Below are 10,351 nucleotides of genomic sequence, written 5' to 3'. Positions count from 1 at the left end.
TTTATTTCTGAGACAGCCTGTTATTGCACTACAGTTTAGACACATGGTAGTTCACAGGCTACCTCTTTCATTAATCATTGTCTGATTTCTTCTCACTTCCATACCAACTCCCTCATTTCAACTCATGATCTCCACTACATACTGGTCCTCTTTCAAATATTTGTATATCTCATCCCATGTGAGTGCCTCAATGTTACTACAGTTATTAGCACAGAGGTTTGCATGAGTAATGAATGAGTAAATGTAGGTCTTAAAACATTTTAATGTGAGGCTGTAAATATAAAAGAGCTGAATATGTTTCAAGATTTATTTCTACTATCTTAGTTCATATGTAAAATGAATCTCTTTTTTAAAAAAATAATGCATGTTAGTATGATGTTTCAAAGAAACCCTAAAATTTAATAGTTTTTTTTCCAAAATAACTTTTGTGTACTATTATTTATAATAGGTACTGGAAGTCTAAAATTTTGTGTACACACATTTATTGTGTATAGCCACCAATGAATGGTCTCCCTCCTTTAATCTTGCCTATCATACTTGCCTTTGACTTTATTTGACTCTTTTGTAGGTAGAAATATCTCAATCTTGCATTACATTCTTCCCACCATAAGAGTGCATCATTCTTCTTTCTGTAAATGTGCTCTGTAAGTACCTTTTCATTTAGCACTGAATTTATGAGGGTAAATGTTATTAATTTAAATGTATAACATTGTGGATATCTTACAAAATGCCACTTGTTTTCACACAATATTCAACTTATTTCCATATATAATATTTCACACTCTGTTTTTTTTTTTTTATTCTATCTCTTAACAACCTCATTATACTGATTCCAAAAATTAGATACCCAAGTGATCAGTAAACTTCTGGATTCCTATAAGCATCATATTTGGACTCTAAAGTACCTATTCTCAATAGATTTCTCATTACAGTATAACAGGAAAAAAAAAGAATACCCACAGTATAATAGGAAAAAAAAAGGATACCTCATTGAAAAAAAAATATCTTGATTGTTATCATGAAAAGTCATAGTATCTTTGTGCAGATGTTCAGATTTCTAAGACAATAAAATTGTCATCCAAGTCACATCTCTACACCAAGCCAGTTTTTTTTTCCAGAGATAAAGTACAGAGGGAAGCAGTAGGAAAAGCTATCAGATGTATAACACAGAGGTATAATCTGTGTTTTTTCATTTTAACAGGATATTTCCATATTATTATCTTTGGTTTGCAGAGGTTTTCCATATCACAAAATTCCAAGAATAACATACAGCATTAAAAAGTAGTACCCCAGGGTCTGTGCCATGTTCGAGTGATATTTTATAATGTGTCAATTATTTCAGTATGAACATATTTCTATGTGTTGTTTGAAGATATTGGCTCTAATGTACAATTATATAGTATATGTTTATATAATGATATGTATATATTTTAAAGCATATTTAGTGCAATACTCTATTTTTAGTAAAACAAATGAAAATGTTATATGTACAAAATTAGTGTAAAAACTGATAGATATAAGGCAATGTAGTACAAATACTGCAAGTAATTTCAGTATCTTCTCAAGTCTTACTTCTCAGTAGTCTGGGATAGGATTTCCTGAAATCTAGTCTGTACATTAACCAAAATATAGTATAGTTTTAGTGTAGGAATCATTCTTGGATCTTTAGCACAGTAGATTATTTATGGGGTAAATCTAACTATGAGATATTTCAAAATTACAAGTAAAAATGAACTTTCCAACACATAAAAATGATTAATTTTTGAAGTTATGTAAATGATTATTACCCTTATTTGATATGCACCAATTAAATTACCATAATGTCCATAAAAAGATGTAAAATGTTTAAAAAAAACCTAAAATAATTAAAATGCCATTAATTTGGTAAAAGCATTCTGGTTAATTAGTGTCACATTGCAATCTCTTTACATGCTTCATTTTTATTCTTTGAGTGATCATACTGATACAAATATGGTAAATCTACTGCTCTGGGGGTATTGTTGAGACCAAGCCCAAATTAAGAAATTGTAATTACTAGAAACCCATTAATCTGAAGACACTGACACATTTGTGCTCCCCAATAAGTTTACCATGCCTATCTTTTTCTCTATTGCACTTTTTATTTTTTGTTTAGATCCATTTTCCTATCAGGTGTTCCATTCCCAGTCTCCATGGATGACAATTTTCTCCAAGTTGCACTGGGCTTAGGCAGGACCTAAATTTGACTTTCTAAACATGATTGCCCTTCAGACAAAGTAGTATAACTTTTCTCCAATGCTTTCTTTAAAACACGAATAAAGCATCCTCATTGTGATTATTAAAAATTGAATGATTATATTTCTAGAGGGATTATATTTCTTATGTCATTGAAGATGGATCTGTTGAATAATGAAAGACAATGACAGAATGTAAGAGATCAGAAATAAGGCTGTTGAAAAGCATTTGTTTCTGAACAACTTGCTTGGTGGCCACAGTTTCCCTCAAATATAACATTACATTGGTAGCTGTCTCCATGAGAACTCCTTCCTTCAGAGAACATCATCTGACCTTAAGTCATGGCAAATTATAAATAAGTTCAATATATGAAGAGAGGTCCACTGGGCTTTCTTTTTGCAGGAATCAATGCTAAAATTGCTCATGGGTTTAATAGGACATTTTTGTTTTATAAAATATATGTTAAATTTTTCTAAAAAATATAACTTTACAAAACAGAGAAAATTCATTAACTATTCTGTGAACACTACACCATTTATTTAAAAAGCTATTTTATTGTACTATATACAAGGCTTGCTATGGATAAAAATTAATAATAATAAAATTCTGAGATTAAAATCTAATGCTGAGTAAATTTGACTTTTAGAAAAGCTTTTGAAGTGTGATATGCTCATATATAATATGTAATTATAAGAATAAAATTGGATTACTTTCAAGAAATGTGATAAATACACCAGTGATAAGGACCAATGAACAGAGCAGAAACAGAAATTAAGAGTCTTTTCAAAGCTGCCTCCAAAGCCAATATAATATGATATCCAGGGACTAATTACTCTCACAATTTATTGTAAATTTTAGTTTGATATTTTTTTGAACCATGCATCAGTGGATGCCTACAGTGTGTACTGTTTTCACAGTTTTATCTGACATTATATCTGTGAAATTCATAAAACTTTTTACTATACAGCTGCAGAAGCCCATGCCCATCATTCTCATTATTGTAAGGAGTTGCTTTACACAAATGTATTACTTATATATCTATTGTATTGTTGATAGGATATATTATCTCATTAATGTCATTGTAAATATTCTCATGCATTTATCTTTTGTACAGAAATAGGGTTCAGAAATGTTTGTGTATGATTGTACAGAAAGATCACATCATTTTTTTTTTTAACCTGACAGAAGACTAGTGATGATGCCAAGTAGGTAGTATGAGTTTCAGGAGGGCGAACACTTCAAAACACTGTCCTATTAACTGGTTTCTTACTCAAGTTCAGAATTTTATAGACCTGTCACATAAGTGGATATACAACATTATTGGTGCTTGAGGTGGCTGGGTAAGCATCCTCCAAGGCCCATGTGCAAAGACTTGGTCTTCAGTCCATGGTGCTGTTGGGAGGTGCTGGATCCTTTAAGAGGTGAGGCCTATTTGGATCTTTTTCAGTAAGTGGAAGTACAATTGATGGGGACATTGGGACCCTAGCCCTTCTTCTTTCTTGCCTTTTTAGCTTCCCGGCTGCCATGATGTGATCAGATTCCTCTGATTCTCATTTACACCACAAAATATTGCCTCTCTAAAGGCCCCAAAATAAAAAGGAATAAAACCCCTCGAACCATGAGCCAAAGTTAAACTTTCCCCCTTAACATTAATTATCTCAGATATGTTATTACTATGACAACAAACAGAGTTACACAGCCATCTTTTGAGAATAAAGAATAGAACATACTGGAATAAATGCTTTCTGACTTACAGATTCTCAGTCTGCAAATGTCAAGAAGAGGTAAAATTTTGTCTAGAAATTTCTGGAACACATCTCTAGCATTTCAGGGGAGTAAATAAGAATGAAAGGGAATTTCCTTTTCCTTGAGTAAATTCATTCTCTTGGAAATATTTGAACATCCAGGATCAAAAAAACAATTCAGTATATTTCTTTTTGTTGATCCCCTTCATCTTACTGCAAACCTGGTAGTGGTCATTTTAATTGGTCTGGATTCCCAACTTCACACACTACTGTATCTTTTCTAAGCCACCATCTCCTCTCCAAATAGCAGCTGAAAAACCATCGGAGCTAGGATACTGGTAGGCTCAATTGCCAAAACTTGGTCAACTCCATTCTTTGGCTGTGCTCTGCAGTTCTTGATCCTTCTGTACAACAATGAAGTAACTATTTTTGTTTTTGTTTCCAAATATATTTAAAAGGTTCAATGGGGTTTACATATAATACAGTCATAATTCATAGAGACAAAATGTGGCACCTGGAAAGGACATTGCAAATAATCTACATTAAGTCTCTTGTTATGTACAAGAAGAGTAAAGTAGACTGTGTTTTAGGTACATACCACTATGCTATCTCTTTTGCATTCTTATATTTAACTGTTATAGCATCAAGAATGATCAGAGAAACAACTCCACTATTAACCCTGTCAACTTAGTAACTGATACTGGGTTTATTTCAACAATATTTGCCATCAGTCATCTGTTGACATGAAAGAAGGAGGTGCTTTAGAGATATCAAGAGGAGTTGGTAAGGATGAAGACTGGGCTAAACAGTCTGTAATAGATCCATGTCTTTGGTGCTGCATTTCACAGCTCTATAGAATCCATAGATAAAAGAGTAAATGGGTCCCATCTGCCCAAAGTTCTGTTCAATAATTAATCAACTGATGATAATTTCAAATAATACATTTTCAACCTCTTAAGTTTCAGAGAGATGAAGTTCACTATCAAGCCTGTTTATGAAATTTTTTTGTCATCCTTTCATAAGGCTTTAATTTTCCTTGTTTTATTTCACACCCACTTTATCTAACATAAGGGCCAATATAAAGCTTGAATTACTAACAAAAGTGAACATCGGAGAGGGATATGAGTTAGTTGGGTGAAAAAATTTTACCCTAAGTTTACTGAAAAGTCACATTTATTCCTTTTGCCTAAACCTCAACATATTTCAAACATGCTTTCACCATTTTATTGTTCACATTAAGAATTATAACAAAATACCATACAATTGTTGGCTTGCAAACAATAAAAAATTATTCTTTAGTGTTCTAGATGATAGAAATCTAACATTTAGACAATGTGAGATTCAGCGTCTGGGAGAGCCCTTTTCTGATTCAGAAACAGGACTGTTTTTACTACCCTCCCATGGCAGAAGTGTCTAAGGAGATCTCAAGATCTGTTTTATAATTACACTATTCCCATTGTGGAGTACCCTGCACTCCTGAATTTATCACCCTCAGAAGGTAATAGTACTATCATTTGGGGAGTTAGGGTAGAAAACCATGGGGTAAAGAAAAAGAACTATAGCCATGCACAGAAGACACAATTTCAAAAACACAATCAGGAGTTAATTCAGAAATTATTATATAGGTGGAAACACATAAGGCTTTGTAATGAAACACGAATCCTTATAGGTATTTTCCTTCATGATATCTTCTCCTGCCTTGTGAGTGTACTCATATTACCTAGGAAACAGAAGCACTTATAGGCTTCACCAAGATTCAGAAATACTTAATGCAGAGACGACTTACACTGGCAGGTCTAAAACCAGAGTTAAGCATTGGTTTTAGCAGCTATAGTTGTAATGAATAACTAAATATATCCTTTTGTGTTTTCTGAACCTTCAAATCATGACCGTGTTCATATTTCTTCAAAAAGCTGACTCAGTGGGTGAGCTCTCAGACAAGTAGAATAAAGAATGCTGCTATCAAAGACACACAGATAGGAGATCTGTACTTCTGAGGAAAATGAATGCCCATGTGTTCATAGATTTATTACATAGTATCCATAACCATTTTATACACTTTAGTAAAGTAGTAGCCTGTGTGTATGTTTCACAAACCAAAACCTCAGCTAATTTTGCTTTCACAAACCAAAACTTCAGTTAATTTGTTTTTTGTTTGTTTGTTTGTTTGTTTAATATCTAGTAAACACTCAAAAATGCTGTTTTCTGGTCTTTCACTTTATTTTTTCTTTGTTTTCCCACTTTGTGCCCAAGATATATGGCTATGCTTTGGATAATAGGGTAGAAGTTCACTACTTGATCAAAATATGCTTACATTCTTATATTGGAGAGATTGCTTTCGATACAGGACAACACTGCTTAAGAAGTTCAATGCAAAAAAAAAAAAAAAGATGACGAAGAAGAATTTAACCAGGGCAGAGATTGGAAAGAAAGCAAAGACAAACTGCCTGGAGGGAGCAATCGAGACCTGATTGTTGACAATTGCTGCAGACACATGTACTTTTATTTATCAAGGCTTTTAAATTTATTTCTTACATCCCAACCTCCTTGAATTTTCCAGTTTCATAGACCCATGTACCTCAAAACTTCTCTGTTGTCAAACACTCCACTAGAATTCCTTCCACACCCCAATGTACTTATTTTTAGATCTGAGAATCCATTAACCCATGGAAGGAAGACATTTCCCTGCACTCTGAATTTACATATTCCCCTGTGGATTATATCTCATTGTATATATATATATCATATTGACGTCATTGGGAATTTTTTTCTGTGCTCAGTTAATTAATGTCTATTACTTCCATAGAATATAAGAGTCACTTTGCATATAAACTACTGAATATGCTACAGCATGCAAAATCCTTTAATGTGCAAAGGGTCAGTTAGCAAAAACGTTTTTGTTTTTAATTTTGGTAGAGTTAAATTTGAGCAAAAAGTTGAGCATATGAAATATTGGAACTTGAAAGGCTCAGAAACATTGTCCACAAAGACAGAGCACTATTTATTAATTCAAGAAAAATAATAAAACATGACACATGGAGATTTTAAAAATTTTCTTATAATCATACCTTAATACAAATAAATGCCCATTTTACTAAATAAGTTATATAATACAATTTTGTATCTTGCATATCATGAGATAGAATTTTGCAAAAACAACCACTTTAAATAAATATGTATTTTTATAGATAGTAAAATTATTTAAAACTACTCTTGCTTGTAAGTTTTTGTAGTGCCTCTTTCACATTCTTGTTGTGTATGCTATAAATCAAGGGGTTCAAAATGGGAAAGAAAAGGGTGTAGAAGAGTGACCTCCATTTTATGTTGATCTAAAGACTATAAAGAACTTCTCCAGAAATATGTAAAGAGTATAGTGCCTTGGAAAACTGCAACTGCAGTTAAGTGGGGGTTGCAATAGGACAAAGCTTTGAACCTTCCCTCAGCCGAGCAAATCTTCCAAGAATGATGAGATGATGTAGCCCTAAGAGACCAGGACTCCAGAAATGGTACTGAGTTCAATGAATCCCCAAAAGACAAATAGTACCAGCTCATTGATTTGCATGTAAGAACAGGAAAGGAGGAAAAGTGAAGGGAAATCACAGAAGAAAAGATTAATCTCCTTAGACCCACAGAAACATAAGCAGAATGTTAATGTCGTGTGTATCAAAGCATCTGCCAGGTCTATGAGGTAAACCCCAGCCATGAGCAGTGAACGCACCTTAGTGGACATGTCTACTGCATAGTGCAGGGGGTTGCTGATGGCCTTGTACCTATCAAAGGCCTTGTCTTACTGTCAAAAGCATACGGTACAGGATTTTTTTGTACAGTAGAATATATGACTAGATATTTTTCTTAGCATAAAAAATATAAATATATAAAATGTATTCTGTCCTATTTATATCCTAGTAGGAAAAAAAGGATTGAATATGAATTTACTATGCTTTGAATATTTAGACAAGAGAGGAGAAGAATGGACAGCGAAAATTGTTCATTTTTGAATGAATTCATTTTGGGGGGAATTACTAGTAATGCTGACCTCAAGGTGACCCTTTTCATCATGTTTCTCCTGACTTACCTCACTAATCTTCTGGAGAAGAATTGAATTGATCTTGGGAATTACTGATCTCAAAGTGACCTATAATGCCATGGAAAACTATAAACATGGGTCTATAAAACTGGAAAATTCAAGCAGGTTGGGATGTAAGAAATAAATTTAAAAGCTTTGATAAATAAAAGTACATGTGTATGGTGCAATTTTTCAAGATCAATACTAGTGATTGGTTTTAAAGACCACTGTGTGAGTCTAGACAATGAGTACTATGCTTGGTCTATGTGGTCTTTAGTATTTGATGGGACACATGATAAGTATCCTTTTCTTTTCTTTCCAAGAAGTGTATTAGGTTGACATAAGGCTCACTGCCTATTTGTAAGTATAGTCTGGAGGTAAAAGGGAATTTTCCTGATCATTGAACAAAAAATGCTCAAACAGAAATTATGGAACCCACATAAAAAGCACATAAACTTGCATGATATCAGGTATTTAGAAGGACATATTTATTTAGGAAGTGAAAATAGGATGAAGACCAGTTAATAGTTCAAACATATATGGGTTTTTGATAAACCCAGCCTAATTCCCTCTTAAGATTAGGAACCATCTCATCACAAAGGCGTCAAAAGTGAATTTTGGCTTTACTATAAATTACTGTGATTTCTAAACTTGTTTGGAATGCCTGCCCGTGCCTTGAACTAACCCATGCCTAGCATTCCATGACCAGATAACAACCCTTTCTGAAACTTTAGTGGCACCTTATAAATTCTGACTTTCCCTGGCCAGATAGCAACTCTTTCTGAAACTCTAGTGGTGCCTCATAAACTCTGATGTTGGCATCTAAATTTACTCCCTAAGCGCTGGACCATTATTAACCTACTACCTGCTTGTCAAAATCCTGTTATCTGTAAGTTCTCAAGACATCCCCTCTTTTTCGCATCTTTCTGTGCTATAAAGCTGTGCTCCTAGAGAGCTGTGGGGTTGTCTTCTATTCCCATGGGTTTTAGAAGAGACAGTCTGAAGACGGTAGGAATTACAAGCTTGCTTTGATTTTATTTAAATTAGAGTCGGTGGTCTTTTCTTTGTGTCATGGTTTAACATTTTGTTTCCTTAAGTGTATTTACAAATATGTAATTTTTGTGCTTGTGTGTATGATTCTTAATTGTACTCAGATATGTGAACAGTAGAGAATAGATATCTGTATATTTTTATTTGCATGCTTTTTTATTACTGTGGTATTTCTATGATCAATTAATTTTAAAAATTGTATTACTGTACATACCTAACTCTATGATAAAATAAGTACAGTCTTTCTTATCATCCAAGATATAAATAAAATTATGTTATTTTTAATACTATCAAATTCATTCAAAGATTTTTGTTCTGAGAAGAATACATTATTTTGGATTAGACTTCAGAATTTACAGAACTACTTTAGAAGGCATAACTTGATTCACTTATAAAACTCCCATTTTTTTCAAAAGAGGTCATTTTTTTTATCTTAAAAATTTTTTATTAGTAGTATTTTTAGATTTGTGCTGCTGGGACTGAACCCAAGGCCTTGTGTATGTGAGGGAAGCACTCTACCAACTGAGCTGTATCTCCAGCCCTACATCAATTTTTTTTAACCTTACAGTTTTAAATTTGGAAACTGAAGATCTTCCCTGAGAGGAGCCATTTATTGGTAACTGAGCACTGAACAAATACCATTGTATTATAACAGGCAGCATTTGGGACTTAAACCTAAAGCTATTTCTCTCAGGCTTTGAAATCATGCAACCATGTAATTACATTCCTGGTTCTGTGTTGTCCCCTGTGAATACATGAGCATCTTTAGTAAATGTTGAACTGAAATCTGAAGTCACTGAATAATATCTGTTAGAATGAAAACTGCAAATTACTTCATCCTATAGAGGAAATAGAATATGTGCATATTTTACATTATAAAATACAATCTGGGGCTGGGGATGTGGCTCAAGTGGTAGTGCGCTCTCCTGGCATGCACGGGACGCTGGGTTCAATACTCAGCACCACATCAATAATAAAATAAAGATGTTGTGTCCACCAAAACTAAAAAATAAATATTAAAAAAATTCCCTCTCACTCTCTCTCTCTCTCTTTAAAAAAAAAAACATACAATCTGTATCATCCTTGTCCAGGTAAAGCAGAATTAATGAAGTTATTAGCCTCCGGTGCTGCTCAAAATAAATATGAACAAAAGTGTATGGGTAAATTGAGATTATGGGGCACAAGCAGAAACCTTTAAGCCTGTTTCTGAAAAGGAATATTGTCCCCATTCTGTCACATGTGCTGTTTTCCTTCACTACACTTTGATATAAACTGT

At 33.4% G+C, this 10,351-nt stretch overlaps 1 pseudogene; it reads right to left on the bottom strand.

Moving 5' to 3' along the window:
* Positions 1-7,156: 7,156 nt before the first annotated feature.
* Positions 7,157-8,714, bottom strand: LOC113175296 (olfactory receptor 5W2-like; annotated as a pseudogene).
* Positions 8,715-10,351: the final 1,637 nt, after the last annotated feature.

This window comes from Urocitellus parryii, chromosome 4 (assembly GCF_045843805.1).
Source record: "Urocitellus parryii isolate mUroPar1 chromosome 4, mUroPar1.hap1, whole genome shotgun sequence".
NCBI lineage: Eukaryota > Metazoa > Chordata > Mammalia > Rodentia > Sciuridae > Urocitellus > Urocitellus parryii.
Note: the sequence above shows the minus strand (reverse complement) of the source record. Positions and strands in the feature narration are given on the sequence as shown.